This window comes from Apteryx mantelli, chromosome Z (assembly GCF_036417845.1).
Source record: "Apteryx mantelli isolate bAptMan1 chromosome Z, bAptMan1.hap1, whole genome shotgun sequence".
Classification (NCBI taxonomy): domain Eukaryota; kingdom Metazoa; phylum Chordata; class Aves; order Apterygiformes; family Apterygidae; genus Apteryx; species Apteryx mantelli.
In genome coordinates, this window is record NC_090020.1 from 269028 (window position 1) to 286843 (window position 17816).

General features: G+C 46.5%; 1 protein-coding gene and 1 long non-coding RNA gene across 2 annotated transcripts in view; one reads left to right on the forward strand and one right to left on the reverse strand.

Annotated features, from left to right (window-relative positions):
- Window positions 1-745: 745 nt before the first annotated feature.
- Window positions 746-12082, reverse strand: LOC106487480 (uncharacterized). Its single transcript, XR_001293077.2, has 3 exons — window positions 11876-12082; window positions 10748-10858; window positions 746-1759 (listed from the first exon to the last, which is right to left on the reverse strand). It is a non-coding gene; the product is annotated as an uncharacterized lncRNA (long non-coding RNA).
- A 653-nt stretch (window positions 12083-12735) lies between these two features.
- Window positions 12736-17816, forward strand: part of RNF38 (ring finger protein 38) — a 144721-nt gene continuing 139640 nt past the window's right edge. Inside the window, exon 1 of the mRNA XM_067316521.1 lies at window positions 12736-12777. The gene's annotated coding sequence lies outside the window, so the exon portion shown is untranslated. The remainder of the gene's footprint in view (window positions 12778-17816) is intronic.

Here is a 17816-nt window from a genome sequence, read left to right on the forward strand (position 1 = left end):
TTTTTCTGTAGAACTGAAACTTCACCCATATCACCTTATCTCTTATCTTTATAGTTAATTTTCCTTGCCTAACTGTAGACTTCTATGCCCATCTCCACCATCCAAAGTTTTTCAGACCACTTCTCCAATTTGTCACAATCTTTTGGGAACTCCAAGCCTGCTTGAGACCACTCTCCCTTCCAGTCCTGCCCAGTACTGCCTGCTGATTCAGCCAAGGAATGAGTGAAACTACTGAATAATGCCAAACTGAGAATATAGTCCCATTTTGAAAATGATCCATTGGTAGCTCATCCCTGATGATAATATTCAGACTTGTTTTTTATGAGACTTAGAATTGTTCCATTTGGCCCACATCTCCTGAGCTTGCTTAGGATATCATCATGTGGAACAGATTAAGATTAAGACAAATTAAGATTTAAGACATGCCTGCTCCTTCCTAGTCTACAAGACCTTCCACGCTGTTTAAGGAAGATTACTCAACTGATTAACACAGCAAGGATTTGGTCCTGCAATACCAACCTGAACATAAATGTGTTATGACGTAGCCTAAAATGCTGAATTTTTGAGCATGTATTTTTAATCTCTGTGAACCTTAAGAACTATATATATGTGGAAAAAAAGAAGAAAATAACCCCTCATCCTGGAATGGTTTGGTCCTGAGTTTTTTGTTTCATTTTATTTCTTTTATAAACAAGGTTATGAGGAGAGTGGCTGCTCAGTGTGGCAGAAGAATTCATGTGTCCCTTCTAGCTAAATGGAGAGGAGTCTGCAGGCATTGCAGATGAAACAAAAGCATTCTCTCATGCTGTTATGCTAGCCCATCTCATTTAAAAGAGAGTCTGCATCCCTGACAATCAACTCAACGTGGGATTGTACTGGAGACCACTGAGCACTTTGTCTCAAACCTTGTTTACTGTATGAGGTCATGATGGGAGGTCAGGCATCAGGCTTCCTGGAGACAAAGGAAAAGGCTTTCTCTCCAGGGAATTAGTAAGCAGGGACTTTTTTTTTTTCATGGCTTACAGATGGTCAGCTGATAAAGAATGGGGACAAACCATGGAGAAATCTGTTAGTGCTCCAGCAGAGCAGTTGCCATGAGGATAATACAAGCACTGATGATAAGGAAAAGGCAGATTTGTGTGTGAAATGTCTTTATCAGAAAAGCATTAGGAGTCTGAAATGATCCCCCACCCCCGAAACCAGTCCAGAGATTACTGCTGACACCATTAGGCTGAGCAAGGGTGGAGGGAAAAAGTTCGGCAGAAAAGTGTCCCTTCGTAGCCTCTCACTGCCAAACACTGTGGAAACATTGCTGGGAAGGCATGCAAAGTCAAGAACGAAAAAGACTAAATTTGCTTTCTTCAAATGCAGCGAACTCAGGATGTGTTGATCCAGTAGCTGGGGTGCCTTCTCTAGATATATTAAAATGTGACTTGTGCAGCACTCCAAGGATTGGTCCCTGCTCCTGATGAGGTCAGGACATTAATCCCAGTGCAGAACTGAGGTCTTGAGGTCTCCCCAGCTAAACTTCAACACAGCAAAGAGGTCAGCTTAGGCTGGATGTTGCCAACCCATCTCACTGGGAGTAAGCATTACTTCTTTTCTTAATGTAGTTGCATCTCATGCTCCCAAACTCTCTTTTCATATCTCTTTTCCAGCCAAGGTAAGGACACATGCTGTAGAGAAGATGTGATCTGTACCTCTGGGGGAGGCATTATCTGTATTCCTTCTTGGCTTTGTTTTGCTTTTTAAATTTTCCCTAATCAGAAAAAAAAAAAGTCACACAGGCTGAACATATACAATGGTTATAATTATTTACTGAGATCCATATTACTCTCTAAATAAGGGAGCCCACCAAGACTAAGAGGCCTTGCTAGTCTGTTAAATATGTAATAAAAAGGGTAGATCAATTAGCCTGAGATCAAACACCCTGCCAGCTGTTAGGCATATATAACCAGATAGAATCATTGCAAAAGTGTTCCCCTCTGCTAAACCCTTTAATTCATTGTCTTCCTAACACCAGAGCAAAAGAAAGTGTTCAGCCTTCCAGAGCACTTGGCATCTAAGGAAGTCAGGGTTTGATGGATTGGAAAGGGTAGTCTTTGTGCACGGAGCCGCAGAGCACAGTTAAACAATGTGGGTGTTTTCAAATGTAAATTGAAAACTTCACTTGAAATGCTCCAGGCTACCTGTTTTGCCCCTTTGCAATGTAGCTGGTTAACATTTTAATTGCAAATAAGAGTTTAATCAAAAATATTTTTTGAAAAAAATTGTTGACATTTTAATGACAATCTCTTGATGGAAAAAGATCAACACATTTTTGTTTCCTTTCCTTTCAAATTAAATACTTGTCTGTTTTAAATTTTATAAGAGTGTCTCTATTCTAAAATTTAGAAAACTGTGATTTTTGAATTTCTGTTGATTTTCATTTTACTTTTTCTTTGGTTTCCAACAGAATCTGTGGAAAGGAAAGATCAAGATTGAAGACTGGTTAATATTTTTGCAACTAGAGGTTACAAAATCTCTTTAACTTTAGAAACCTGATGGTTTTAGAAACCTGACGTGAGAAAATGAAAAATTCAGCTTGTCTCTAAAACCTGCCCAACATTATTTTTACTTCACTGAGTGACAGAAAATGGGAAATGGGGGGTGGGGGGGGAGTGAAAGGCAGGACAAAAGTAAAGAAAAACTCAAAATGTAAGTACTAAAGGTTTGAACATCTCCTTGTTTGTACTGAAAAACAAAGCAAAATAAACCAATTTGAAGCAGAATTAAAATCCATCCTTTTCCACTTTGCCGGGGAAAGTTTTCAAACAAGAACAACACAATAATGGAATATGTTGGGGATTTTTGACTGGGTCTGGCTCTGCTGGCTGGCTCTCCTGATCATTTTTTGGAGTAGAAGTCTTATCAGAAATATTCTAATGACGAAATATACCAGCAACTTCATATAGTTTTGATGTATGAGAAGAATTTTCTGTTTAATTTTGCAGAACCTTTCTCAGATAATAAATGAGAGGGAGCAGAACTGTTCATGTGTGGTGCGTAATGGCATGATGATGTGACAGGACATTCATTTTCATCACTGAAGTCCTCTCTATAGTAAAATGATCTTTTAGATTGCCTGCTCGTCAAGTGCGGTCACTCCTTAACCTTTAAGAGGCTGCCTTAGATACTGAAATATGAGATTTCATGCTTTCTCTAAAGCATGTTTCCTTTTCTAGTATTTCCTAATCTAAGCATAATCAAGTTTTATGTTATACTGTTTCTTATGAAACTTATGTCTGCTTTAGTGCTGAGCTAGTCTGAGACCCAATTCTGTATCTGGAAGCCAGACATGAATGTGTTGTACAGAGTAGACACTTGGCATTAAATACAGGTAGGTAACTGGCCTAGAGCTAGAGACAGATGTGGGAGAGGAATCACACCAAGCACCAGAATTGTGCAGAAGCCTAATTGATGTGCTGGCTCTGCCACTGAGCTGCCTTAATCTCCTCTGGCTCAAGCAGTGCAAAAGTCAGTGTAGCTGCTTGCAGTTTATGTTGGGTTTTGCATCAGCTGCAAGGGTTCTTTATACAGCCATAAATGTAGTATAGATATACCAGAAATACATATGCAAACTGAATCCGTATACCTATTTTTAGGAGGCTTAAAATGGCCAGACTGTCCCTGGCACAGGGTCCACTTTCCCTGGGATCCCTTCTCTGACAAAAGCCAAAACCAGGTGCTTCAGAAGATGATGCAAGAAAGTCCCCAGTCAGCAGCTGTAGGCTAATCTATGCGTTGGACAGGATTTTATGCCTTTGGAAACTGGGTTAGAATTGAAGCATGAGATTTCCTGCTTCCACTAAAACTCACTTTTTTTTTTCTTTTGTAGATATTCTAGCTACTGGCCATCCATGCACAGACTTGTACCTGTTGGACAAAGCTGGTTCTCATCTATCTATATAACTTCTGTGTGATGGTGTGCAGAGGCTCATCTATCCAGGCAGGCTTCAGAGATAGATAAAACCTGGGGATGAAGGCACTGTTTTCCTACTAATAAGCGAGCATAGCTTTCAATGTAGAGATGCAGTGAAAAAGGTACAAAAGAGCATGGAGACCCAGCCCTTTCACTGCTTTTTCTTCGAAGTATACTGTAATCCAAGGTTGCTCAGAAACACACATGCAGAGGTCCAGAGAGCAACAACCGGCCAACATGATGTGTGGGCAGAGTGAGGGCGAGAGTGTAGCACTTTCTGACACAGGTGCGTCACGTTCATTTGCACAAAAACAGCAGTGAGGATGCAACAGTCAGTCTTCAGCATGCATTAGTAAGCAGAGAAATGCCTTTCCAGGGCTGCAATCTTCTGGTTGCAAGTGTGTGCTAAAGCTGATAGTGTTGTGTTGTCCCTGCTGCTGCTGACAGGACTGCATTAAGCCAGCATGATAGTAGGAGCACCTACTATGCTACATCTTCATTTTGCTATGGAGGCCTCTTAAGAAGAGGCAAGGATCCTAGACTTGCTGTGTCTCCACCTCGTTGGTCGTGCAGGCAGTTGTGGCTGTCTCACTGGTACCTGGGGTACAGCAGTCTCTTGAAGTTTATCAGGCCTTGCACAACCGCACCAGATTAGAATCTTCCACCATGGGTCACACTGAGTGTACACCAGCATATGGCCCATGCCCTAGTACAATTGTAATGTTTCATTAACCTTCCTTCAACTCTCCACACACACACAGGTGGTCCCAGTAATGTGTGGGATGCATGCTCCATGGGAAAGATTGGCCCTTCTCATGAACTTTGGGCCCATCCAAGCTGACAGGACAGTTTCTCCTATGTGCAGAAGAGGAGTGAGCAATAAGCAAGCAGCAGGCCACAAAACATAGATGAGGATGCGACACTGCCCCAGTCCCTTCCCAGAGTGAGCTGTATGTGCAGTATGACCCAGCATGGGGCTGACTGAGAAAGGACGTTGCAGCCTTGTTCATGCTGTTGCTTCACTGCATCTTCTGCCCCAGGGCCACGTTGTACCACCAGCGGTGCATAAGGCCCAACGCGACTCCCCATGATGCTAGCTGCAAAATGTCTGTTGGCTCCAGCAGGAACAGGACTAAACCTGGAATGAACACTGACATCACCCCAAATGCATGTGCACTGTTGGCTACAGATGGGCAGATTTAATCCAACTCCAGTGAACAACAGGGAAGCAACAGCCACAAGGAGGCTGGGACACTGGTTAACTCATTAACTCAGCCAGTTCAGGCAGTTTCTCACCCAGATGCATGCCTGCAAGTGAACAGGACTGGGGCTCTTGGCAGGCAATATTCTGCTTTCCTACCTCACTTTTGAAGCAAAAGTGGACAGTGCATCTGTGACCTTCACTTTATCAATACTTTTAGTTAGTGAGAGAGGGGACAAGACAAGCAGACCTGCTCCCATTCCTCACTGTGCTGCCCAGTGCCAGCTGGATAAACCCCGTCAGGCAGGTTGGAAGCAGCTGCACAGCCCTTTGCTTATAGTATGTCTTCATCATGTTCACACCCATCGCTGTCTGCTGATCTCAGATACTTCCATCCTAAGTCTTTCAGTGCTCCAGGTCAGAGAGGGCCCATAAAGCTCTCTAGCAAATCACTAAGTATTCAAGGTGGATGGTGGAGCACTGGGGCCACATCTTCCATCAGAGAAACCTGCCAGGCCTCCGGGGTCTCTGCAGCATTTGTCTATACATTGCGGAAGATGTGGGGCAATGCAGAGCCCATGCTACAGTCATACTAGTCCTATCATGCCTCCCAGGACAGCAACCAATTGCTACCCGTCCGTGTCCAAGAGAAGCTGCTGATCAGATGCAGAGGTTCCTACTGTCACATCACCTATGCAAAGACTTCCATAGGTGCACACTTTTCACCTGATCCAGCACACTTGCCAACTGTAGAAGACATGAGAAAGCAACATAAGCATAAGATTCTGACTTGGCAAGTGAATTTACAGCTTTATACAAGTGAGTTGTCCAATGAGATCAGCAAGGCTCTTCACAGCAACCTCTGCAACAGGGTATGCCTCTCATCTAATAAGCCATTATCAGGTCCTCCATGTTCCTCCTATTTATTTGACCTTCTGTATTTGTCCCTCTCTAGCTTTCAATCTGAATAGCTAATCAGCATGCTTCAAAGGTCATTTTTCTGAAGAACAGCAGATAGAAGTACTTCGAACAAAGTGGCATTAGGGCAATGAAGAATGAGATCAAGCCTCATAATGATGTACCGTCCTGTTATCTGCAGTGAAATCACACCTGCAAAGGAGATAATTTGGTCTTGTAACCACTTTATGATTCATAAAGACCTACAAGCTTTCTTGTTGTGATTTCCTGAAGAAGTGTTCAAAAAGAGAGCTTTTTTCCCTACACGTTTTCCTGTTAGTAACTCATGTTGTATGTAGTTTCAAAGCCACCACGGTCCTGTCTATACTTGACAAGTTTGTCATATTATTTAGCAGGCGTGTGGCCTGAGTGTCACAGTGGCAGTCTTGCTGATTTTATGGGCTGCAATGTAAACAAGAGCTGGTGTTTCTCACACTGCATCGGCTAGCCCACCTTCTGCTTAGAAGTACTGACCCAGCAGTAGCGATGTGCACATCATGCTCAACCCTGTCGCTGAAAATATGACAGCTACCCTGCAGCAAACCTGCTAGCATCAGCCAGGCCTGTGATGGGAACCGGCTGTTGAAATGATCGATGACTTCAGAGGCCTGAAGATAAAATCAAGAGCAGGTTACTGCACTGTAAACTCAAGCCTTTCTTTGGTGTTGTCCCTAAGCTTCTTCCCATTCACAAAGTCCTCTCCTCTAAACATGATGATGTTTCACAGCAAGACCAGCTGAGCCATCTTGAAGCTGCTGTTTAAAGTCCAAATACGGCTTACATCCACACTGTTAGCACAGCTACCTAACAAGCTAGCTCACTTCAATGCCAAAGGTCTGCAAATGCCTTTCTGTATGTTTTCCCAAGTGCCCAGCAGGACAGAGGCATCTCTCATGTCACAGAGACCCCAGCTGACCTTGCTGATAAAACCATGGTGAATTCTCCCAGAAATCCCAGTAGCACATATGGGAGCTTGCATTCCCAAGGGAACACACCAGCTCAGAAAGCAATTTACAATGTGGCTTTTCATGCTCAGGCTGGATAGTCTTAGAGGCCATGACCTGAATTCACTCTAAAATTAAAGAATAACTGAAGAGGGAAAAGATTTTTATTTGGAATTTTTAAAACCCTTTTTGCTGTGTTACCCTATACTTAAAATCAATGATTACATGACTAATACCTTGGAAAAAGGAAGATTTTGTTGAAGTATCAGAATCAACAGGAGCTGGGAAAAAACTCCCCCCCCCCACACACCTTTGTTATTTTAAAAAGTCCAAACTGTTCAAGACAAATCTGAACATGAAGAGAGAGAAAAAAACTAATGCAAAACCATTAAGTACCTGTATGTTGCATGTATATCAGCTTTAAAATACACATCTGCAAGTACAACTAAGTGATAATTTTTCCCAAGAACTCCCTGGTGCAGTTTGACACACATCCATAAGCCTCTTACAGAGGATGCCCTTCCTTGTACACTACTTGGAGATGAATTATATTTAAACTCAATTATAGTATAAACTCAAGCTAAGGTTGCTCCAGTTCTGTTCAATATTTGGAAGAGAGCAGGTGAGAGGTGAGAGAGAATGTGTCAAATATATAACAACTGCATCACACCATGCTTGATCCTTTGAGAGGAAGTGGGTCCAGCTTCAACCTCCCAGACACCCCTTGTGGCTATAAAGGCAGGTCACAGTCCATGCAGATGGGCTGGCTTTGAGGCAGAGGGAAGAAGAAAGACGAAGTGCCTCTGAGATGGCATGTGAGATTAAGAGTGTGTTAAAACAAATGTGTTAAAATAAATACTCCAACATATTTATGTGAGGTGCAAACCATGCCTTGGAAAAGTTTCTCAAGAGCATGGGCATCTCCAGTGGGATGGCCTTCCCATCATCCCTGCTCTCCTGGCACCACCCCAGATCCTGTGCTCCCCTTGTACCTGTGCATGAGCCCACCAGTCAAGATGGCTTGTGCAAGAGAGGCTCTGCCCAGGGTCTTTCCAAACTCAAGACTAAGAATTTGAGTCCTGCAACCAGGATGCCACGTCTCCACAGGCAGATCATTGCACTCTTCTGTGCCTCCCCTTCCCTTCTTCCCCTTTCTCCTACACCTCTGGATTGCAAGGTCTTCAGGCCTACGGCTATTGTTTGTGCAGATGAACCTAGCACAATGAAGTCTTGCAGTCACCTGAGTTTTCTCCAACATGCCCCACTACAAATATAATAACATGAGACCCCATTGTGCTTAACATTCTTGTATCTCTGAGGTCCACCGTCTGGGATATTTCCCCTATAACATCATTCCTTCTGTACTGTCAAAGCTACTCTGACTGCTAAATTCTCTGCTGCTCTGTGTGACTGTTCAGGGTCCAGAGGGATATACTGGTAAAGTTTCTCAAGGGTGACACATGAGAAATGAAAAGATAGGAGGAAACAAGCATGTCCTGTAAGAACCACCAACAGTACAGCTAGTTCCTCTCATGCACAGACAAAGCCCTTCTCCTTTCGTTTATGCTCCTTGCTCCCGTTTGTTTACAAATAAGCAAGTAATGTCACATGTTCTTCAGCTACGATGTGTGCTCCGCTTCCTGGGTTTTCTTCTTTCCCCTCCTGGCTGAGCTTTGCCCAGGTTGAGATGTTTGCAACTCACATGCAATCTACTGCAGAGCTTAGAAATAACTGTTTATGAAGGGGGAGCCCAGTCACATTGTAACTTCCAAGTAATTAATGTCTGGTCTGTGGAAGGAAATGGGAGGGCCTGTCTGAAAGCTCCAGGATTTCTGTGTGCAGCCTTGCTTGGAAAATGTCATCTTGCGGGAGGAACCCAGGAGCTGAACACATTTTTGTGCATTACAAACACTGATGCTTGTTTCCTGGGAGATGTGCCCCCATCTTCTGCATGCTGCCTTCTCGTTTTTCACTGAGACTAGCAGTGCCCCAGCGGAGGGCTCGGCAACAGACCTGCTCTCCCCTCCCATAGGTGCAGTGCTGCTGCCTGCTCGCCTGCTCGCTTGCTCGCTGTCTCCCTCACTCTTTGAGCTAGGGCTGAGTGGGATGCTCAGAGGAGGCACCAAGCATGCGGCCTGACAGGCCCCCACCGACTCACGGCAGGGGCGCTGCCCCGCAGACAGTGAGGGCGGGTGGCAGGAGAGGCACCGGCAGCAGGCACGGGGCGAGTGCCACTGCAAGTATGTCGCAGGGGAGACAACAGCTGCATTGCTGCATTCAACAATATAAATCAGAGCTGTTGTTTTGAGTCCTGTTGGTTTCACATGTTTTTCTCAACTACTTGAATGACAAATTAATGGGCGCCGGAAGCTGGATGTGCACTTTCCGTAGAGGGAATTTGCAGATAAACGTGTTTATTTGCCTGTGAAGTTAAGAGAATACTTTTTAAACACAAAGATCAGCTTTCTGTTGAGTGGCAGGTTCATGGCCATATTTTGAAAGCATCTGACACAACTCTCTGTTGAATCAGTTTTTTAAAATCTACTGCCATTGTGTCAGTCTTATTTGGACTAATCCTTTTATTCATGCCCCACTCTCAGTTAGGCACTGGGAAGCCTTTCGGCAGCCCTAGGGAGGACAAAACAGAGATAATGAAGTATTCAGGGTGAAAATCATCCTATTGCAACGTCTGGCTTACACAAGGCCTTAAGCACCACTTCAGCTGTTATCAGGGTTTAAAGAGATGCCCTAGGTACAGTGAAGGTTTGGCTGGTTCAAATCTTAATGAAACAATATATCTAATACCACTGTTTTCAACACTGGATGACAGTTAAGAACCCTGAGAACTATACTGTATGCTTGACTATGATAGGCCACTTGGAGATTTTTATTTATTGATAGGATACAAGTACTAAATTATTTTACTTTAATATAAAAATTAAACAAAAAAAAGTAAAATGCAAAATTAAAATAGTGAGCACACTGACTTTTGTGTTGTTTCCCAAGCAGGATTAGTCATGAGGTTGGGGAAAAGAAGTACTCCAAATCTGCAACAGAACCTGCATTGGAGTGATACGTTCTTGTAGTGATTGCCTGAACGCAGACCAATGAGCTTTGAGTTCACCTGAAGTGAAATCTGCAATACTGAGTGCAGTGGCTTTCTGATCATTGCCATGTTTCAAGTTTGTAATCTTTAAAACAAAATAAAAGCCGTAACAGAGAAAAAGAAAACACCTCACTGGTTACAGCTATTCCTTAGATCCGTTTGATATAAAGTATCAGTGAGTTTAACCCTGGACATCAGTCAGTGTATTTCCGTTTATGGAAATTGAGGGAATGTACAAGATGTTTTAAACTCTGAAGAAGGAAAACCAGGCCTGAAGACCTGAAGCAGACCTGAAGAAGGCTTTCTGAACCCTGACAAAAGCTTGTCTGTTTTCCAACTACAGTGATTAGCCTAATAAGATATTAGGCTGAAGATACTAACTCTTCTTGTCCTACCTAAGTAGAAAGACACCTGGAAAAGAGCTAGGTCTAGTTCTTGTAATAATATTGTCTTGAAGAGTCTTGGTTTTAATTTAGAACCAACTTTACAGGAAAATGGGACACCAAACTCCAGAAGCAAATAAAACACAATGCACCAGAGTTGCCAAGTTACATGTCTCTAAAACTGCAGACCCTCACCTCACAGAGTCAGCCTTCCCGATCTTCCAGCCGGCCTGCAGTGCATGTTAATGGCTGAAGCAGCCTCATTATGCAGAAACACCCTTTCTTTGCTTATCTGGAGAAGACAAGCTACATGTAACAAAATAAGAAAGCTTATTTTAGTTGAATGAATAATGCTATTTTCAGACCTTGTCCCGCGCGCTGTACCAAAATCCCCTAATACTCAACTACTGCAAAGTTTTGGAGGATTCTGTGCCCCGACTCGATGTTATGCAATATCTCCAGTATGGGAACCGTTCACTCAGGAACTGAGTGAAAAATGCATCATCATAATCAATGGTGGCTGTCTGTGTCCGTTTCTTTCTGCCATCTCCGGGCTGCCAGGAGCGCCATGCAGGCTGCAGGTGGTTGCAAGATAGTGAAGAGGAGGTGCAGTCTCCCCACAGAGGTGAAGCTGGGGACGTGAAGGGAGAGTACTTTTGACCCTTATATTCCAGGGGGGGAAATCACAAGCTAGTAGTTGTTTGCTGAATTTTGGAGGTATAGGTGTGTGGAGTTCAGTAAACAAATGCAGAAAGGCCTTGAATGGCCTTAGATAACAGCTGGGAAACAAATCATGCAGGCACTGGGCTGCCATCCTCAGAGGCGCTGCCTCTCCAGGGAGGTGTGGTGACCTCTTCCCACAAGGGGTGAAAACCTCAGTTCAAACCACATGAAGGAGTGAGGGAAAAGCGTGTCACAGGTGGGTGATGCCGATAAGCCTATGAGCTGCGGAAACCTCTGCCACCCACTACATCGTATAGGAGACACATGGAGAAGGTGGCACTGCTGTGATGTGTAAAACTAAGTGAATTCTCTGTCTGCACATTAAAGCTCCCATAGCTGCTGCTCTTCAACACATGACATAGTGAAATTTATCACCTAGATGGAGACATACAACGCAGAGAATTTTCTTCAGTAATACACACCCCAGTATTCTTTTTTTGAAAACTGAAAAACAGTTTCAGTGACATGAAAGTGCAGATATTTATTTAAACACAGAGAAAGACAGGCACAGACAGATGCCTTTCCTCCTTGCAAGAGACACCCTTAGATGCATTCCTGGTGTCTTCCAAGGCACGAGAAGCAGCCTGGGAAAACGCTTACCTGGCAGCGCACTTGGGAGGAATTGCAGACTTCTCCGGCCTATCCAACTTCCCGGGCGGCGCAGCACGGCCGCCTGGCCACGGCACCGGGGAAGGGGTCTAGCAGCGGCCGCCGCGGCGAGGGAAGGGGCCCCCGCCCGGCTGCGACCCGGCGGCAGAGCGGGGCGGGGGCCGCGCGGCGCAGGAGCCCGGCGCTCCGCCGCCGCGGGCGAGGAGGAAGCCGGCGGGCGGGGACCTCCTCCTCCTCCTCCTCGGCGGAGCGCGGTGGCGGCAGCGCCTCCTCCGCGGCGGCGGCGGCGCGGCGGGACGGACGCGGGCGCGCACCCGCGGCGGGGCGGACCGCGCACCGCCGCCCGCGGCGCCGCCTTTGTTCCCCCCGCGCCGCCGGGCCGGGCCGGGCCGGGCCGCCGCCGCCAGCGCGGCCCGGGCGGCGCGGAGCGATGCCGGTGGCCGCCGGCCCGGCGCGGCCCGACGGGCGCCCCGCCGCCTCCGCCCGCCGCCGGGAGCGCCCGGGGCGGCTCGGGCAGGCCGGCGAGGCGGGCCGCGGCGCCGGGCTGAGCGGCAGATTGGTGGCTCCTTCCGCCGCCCCCTTCCTGCCTTCCTCCTCCTCCTCCTCCTCCTCCTCCTCCCCGCCGCCGCCGCCGCCCCCCGCCGCCGCTGCCCAGGCCGCCGCCGCCCCCCCGGCCGCCCGCTGCCTCCCGGAGCCCCCCCGCGCCCGCCGCCGCCGCCGCCCCCTCGGCCCCGCCATGAGCAGCGGCGGCGCCGCTCGCCGCCCGCCGCCGCCCGTCGCCCGCTGCCCGCCGCCGCCGCCGCCACCGCCGCCGCGCGGGCCGAGCCCGCCGGAGCCCCGAGCGCGGACCCAGGGCCGGGGCAGCCCCGCCGCCGCCCGGGCCCCGCCGCCAGGTGAGCGCGACGGGGGGGCGGGACGGGACGGGACGGGACGGGACCGGCCGCACCGCGCAGCGCAGCGCCGCGCCGCGCCAGGCGGGTCGTGCCGCTGCGGCCGGCGAGCCGCCCCCTCGGGGCCGCCCCGGGGTGTCGCCCCCTGCGGCGCCCCGGGGCACTGCGCCGCGCCGCGCCGGGGGGAAGCCGCCGTCGGGGCCGCCCCCCCGCGCGGCCGTCGCGGTCGGGGTTGGCGGAGGTGGGCGTTTGCCGTGGCTCTGCCCCGCCGGCCGCCCCCGCGCGTCCCCGGGGAAAGCCGCGTTAGTGGTCGCCGGCTGCCCCGCACGGCTCCAAGCGGCGGGGAAGGTCGTTGTCGCTACTTCGGCGGGGACCCCGGTCACCTCCGCGCCTCGGCCGTGCCCCGCCGCTCGCCGCCGCCGCCGCGGGGCCGGTGCGCGGTGCGCGGGGCCGGTGCGCGCGGGGCCGGTGCACGGACCGGGCGGGCGCTCGGTGCCGGTGCCGGTGTCGGTGCGCTCGCTGAGCGCTGAACGCACCGGGCTCGCGGGGGCTCCCCGCGCGCTCCGGTTTGAACGCGTGTCGGCGTGGCTGCAGCACTGGGGCCTGGGATTTCTCTTTTCTCTAGGCTGTTGAACTAGACTGTTTATGTGTATATATCAAGTTAGTAATTAGGAAGCGGTGCAGGGAGAACGGCAAAGAATGAGAATTCGTTCTTTGGAGGGTGGGGAAGTGAGCTATCTAATTAGCCTTCTCCTAGAACATATTTTTAGCGATGCTCATGTCTTGGGGAGTTACTTGGATGAGTTACAGAAGTCTGCAGTATGGATGTTGAGTCTGATATAAATCTTACTCTGAAATGCAGTAGTTTCATACACAGCTTCCTCTTGAAATTTGTGCTTGGCAGGGTATTAAGGGATTATCACATTAAAAGTTGAGACAGAACTTGAATTTTCACCTTTGAATTGTATTACATAGCTCAAAAACAATTTTTCCTCTGTGCTGGAGGCCACTGAGGATACTTTTTCTCCCCAGCTGTGTGGGCCTTTCACATAAAATACCTTTCTTAAGGTAAAAGTGATCTAGAAATGAAGGTTTTAGACTTTACCTGATGAAACTTTGTTGTTGTTTTACAATTGCTTGGACGTTCTTGGCATCGACAATCACCTCATCTTAAAGCCTGGTCTTAAAGCCTCTCCTAACCATTCTACACTTACTAATCTTGTAGAAAAATGGACCTGGTGTACTACAGCAGGGGAAAAGCAGCTTTTGTATTTCCCAGGATTTGGAAACTCCTTGGTGCAAAAAAGAAATAAAACTGTTATCACATGCCAAATTTGTCACAGGCCTGTAACTGTGCGCCAAGACCTCCCCACTGGGTCGGGGAAGGTTGGCTGAATTTTTTCTTCTCTGAAAAGGGCAGGGGCTTTTGGGGTTTGTTCAGAAATTTTGGTGTTCATGAACACAGACCCTGTGCTGAAACACTCAGCGTGGAAGTTACTTCTGTTAGAGATGCCACATCTGGGAGAGCTTGTTTACTGTTGCAGTAGTTGGAATAACCGGAACCAATTTGCTCAAAAGCATTTAGTTTGTGCAGATATCCGAGTTAAATGGTTTTACCGTGCGCTTAAGTCGCAGTAACAGGTGAACATTCATTGTTAGTCACGATCTCAAACACACAAAAAACCTTGTCTTGTAGCATGATCTCTGATTCATCTTCTAATTGTGAGATAGTATGTGACAATTTACAGAAAAAAACAGGGGATTTCTAGACAGGAACCTTTTCCAAAGGGAAAAGCTATTCTGGATTTGGGAAAGTCTACCCGTTTCACTCAAGGACTTGCCACCAGAGAACAAGTGACGCCCCATATGTGATGTGGGGGGTCTAACTTGGATTGTTTTGCTGATCATCCTCTTAGCCGTGTTCTTGAAAGCAAGTCTCCCGTTGGCAGTCCTGATATTCTGTCTTTTGACAAAAACTGTATTATGAGCAGCTCTTCAAATACTAGGAGTTAGTGAACAGTTTACAAGCAATTTTGAGAGAACATTTGCAGCCCTTCTTGTCCTCCCCTCCCCCGGCATAAAAAGGTTTAGTGGTGGCTGGTTCTTCTTTTTGTTGTTTCTTTTTTGTTTTTCTCCCTGTGTGTGTCAGTAGATGAGAAAGTCTTTATTCACGGCTGTCAAATCAGTAAAGGGTATTGGACTAGGAAATGTTGCACTGAAGAGCTGAATCTTTGTTTCATTCAGGAAATTGAGCCTGACCTTAAGAGGTGCTTTACCTCCAGGAAAGTGCTTTACCTCCACTGGGGTGTATACATCTTGGAGAAAAAGGGAAAACCAGCCAGAGGCATGGTTGTCTGATGGAAGAGAACAGTGTGGCTGTAGCGGAAAATTTTAGTCCTTCTCAGTTTCACTTTTTTGTGAGGCATCTGGGAACTGCAGCACTTGGAGAGGGAAGACAGCTCGAAAACTTGTAGTGTACTTAACGCCAAATATTTTAGTGTAATGTTATTTCTGAAGGCAGCTTTTCTCTTAAATAACTTTGTTTTGTAAATCACCCTTTGGATGTCAGCTGGTAAACTTTGCTAAAATCCATCAATATAGCTTGCTGTTTTCAGCAACATTATCACAGAATCACAGAATCACAGAAGGGTTGGGGTTGGAAGGGACCTCTGGAGATCGTCTAAGTCCAACCCCCCTGCTCAGGCAGGGTCACCTAGAGCACATTGCACAGGATCGCGTCCAGGCAGGTCAGAAACATTTTCAAACTTCAATTCTTCCCTATTCAGCTATATCCACTGTGTTCGCAAGGAAAATCCAGCTGAACTGGGAGCTCGTGCCAGCTATTTCCCATGTCAAAACACACCCGTTTGTCACCCCAACACTTCTCCACCTTGGCACAATGCGTGCGCTCCGGCACCGCTGCACCGAGGGCAGGTGCCTGCCCTGACCCCCCAGCAGCCCTGCTCCCTCCTGCTGCCCCCCTCAACCTCCCTTCCCCGCTCTGCCTTTTCCTCCAGCACATGCACCTCCTGCTCCCTCATTATACTCCTAAATCTTAGTCAGAATAACTTTAAAACTCAAATTAATGTTTAAGACCCACATGAAGCTAAGTCTTGTTCAAAAATATTATTAAAAGGAGTGATGGGAGGTGCTCTTTTAGGCAGATAACTTGGCATCTGGTAAATATTTCCATTTGGGAAATACTTCGATCGAAGGATCAGTGCCAGTTTTCAAATGTATGCAAAACTGCCGGGCGTGAAGGGTTGGGTGTGTTTGTAAAGAAACCGCCACTATGTCCATTAAAGCGCAGTGGAAGGCTGTGTAAGTTCATGCTAAGCAGTTCTAATTTAAGTACAAAAACTCCCTGTCTCTTTCAGATGGGCACATGTGAGTTGCCGTGCCCTGAGCAGTTATCGGTGTGCAGTGTGTGTGGTTTCGTTCTTGAGTGGGAAAGCAGTTGCTGTGGCTTTATGGTGAGTGTCAGCATCCTCTGATTTATGTCGCAGTGATCCCTAGGCGACTTCGTAACCCTCTAAAACAGCACAAGATGCAAGGATTTCTCCTTAGTAATCACAAGTGAAGCACGTTCAACATCTAGATGGTTTTCAAAAGTTGTCGTTGATTTTGGTAGATGGAGGGGGGGAAAAAAAGGAAAAACAACCCCCAAATCTGAAACTAGTCTTGCACCTTTATTTGATTTTGGTTAAAGTGTAATGCTCGTAAGTAAATAAGTGGTTTGGTGGTACTTCTTGCTTAGGATTGTCACAAAATTATGAGCCTGCAGCGTGTTCCTATCTGGGCTTTTTGGGTGGAACTAGTCTACCTTGGACACTAGATCACAATTACCTTTAGTTTCTCAGAATTATTTATTATGATTGTGGTGTTTTTGCTAGTTTTGAATTAAAAATGAATATAGAAGGCTTTGTTTTTACAGCAAGTAAGTGTACTCTGAATAGTTTCTGGTAATCATGGAATTAATGTTAGCAAACATATATGGAATGATTTTTAATTTCCAGAAGTTAGTAGTTATCATAATAGAAAGGAATTGCAAAATTATGGGCTTACTTTGGGAAATAAATACAAACAAATGTGTACTTCTTTGTAACAATTATTTTCAGATAATGTGTACTCTCATTTTAAGTCATGCTCTGTGACTTCTGTATCATTTGATCATTTTTTATTGATTTCACTCCTACTTCCGTCAGTAAATTAATAAACAGTGCTTGTATGGACTGGAAAAGTTAATTTTATGGCATGAAATTGTACTATGCTATGGATATACTGTATGAAGTTGTTTCAGAGTTAGCCACTGAGATGCTGATAGCACCAGCCAGCTCAAGTGAATGCTAACAAATGTTCATTTTTCCTTTCTCCAGACTTTAAATATTTAAAAGATTCTTAAAGCTAATATGCATGCCATTGAATTTTAGTAGTAACACTGCAAACAACTTTATCCTTGCTGAAGGCATGCTTCAAATGTAATGGGTGCAGGAGCACAGGAGTGAAAAATTCCAAAATAAAAATGGATTTTTTTGCCTCTACAGTACAGATTCCTGTTTAATATTGGGAAGAAGACAGAGATAGGCATTTAATTTAAAAATGCATGCTCTGTTCCACAATATCAGCTGATAAAATAGTGTAAATGATCTTTTTGGTCTAATCCATCAAGATGCTAAGTAGTCTCATTATATATTGATGTGAATTGGGTGGCCTCCTGGAACTGATCCTTCAGGTGTCCAAAGGACCTGAGTTTGGGGCCCACGTGGGAAAACACAGCATGGAGCTGCAGTGCAGCTGGCGACTGGTTTGGGTTGATTTGTAAATTGATTTCTTGTTAGCCACTGTCTCGGCTAAAGCTTGTGAAGTGCTTAGGACGTGGGGGAGAAATCAGTTTGTATCTCGTGCTGTACCTCCTTAGAGCTTGCCAGGGCTGGATTAAATGTTAATTCAGATGGTTTCATCAAAAGAGAAAGCGTTAGACGCGAGCGTGCACCTGTGGCTGGTAGTGATCGCTTTCTCCCGGTGCTGGTTTTCTGCGGGTG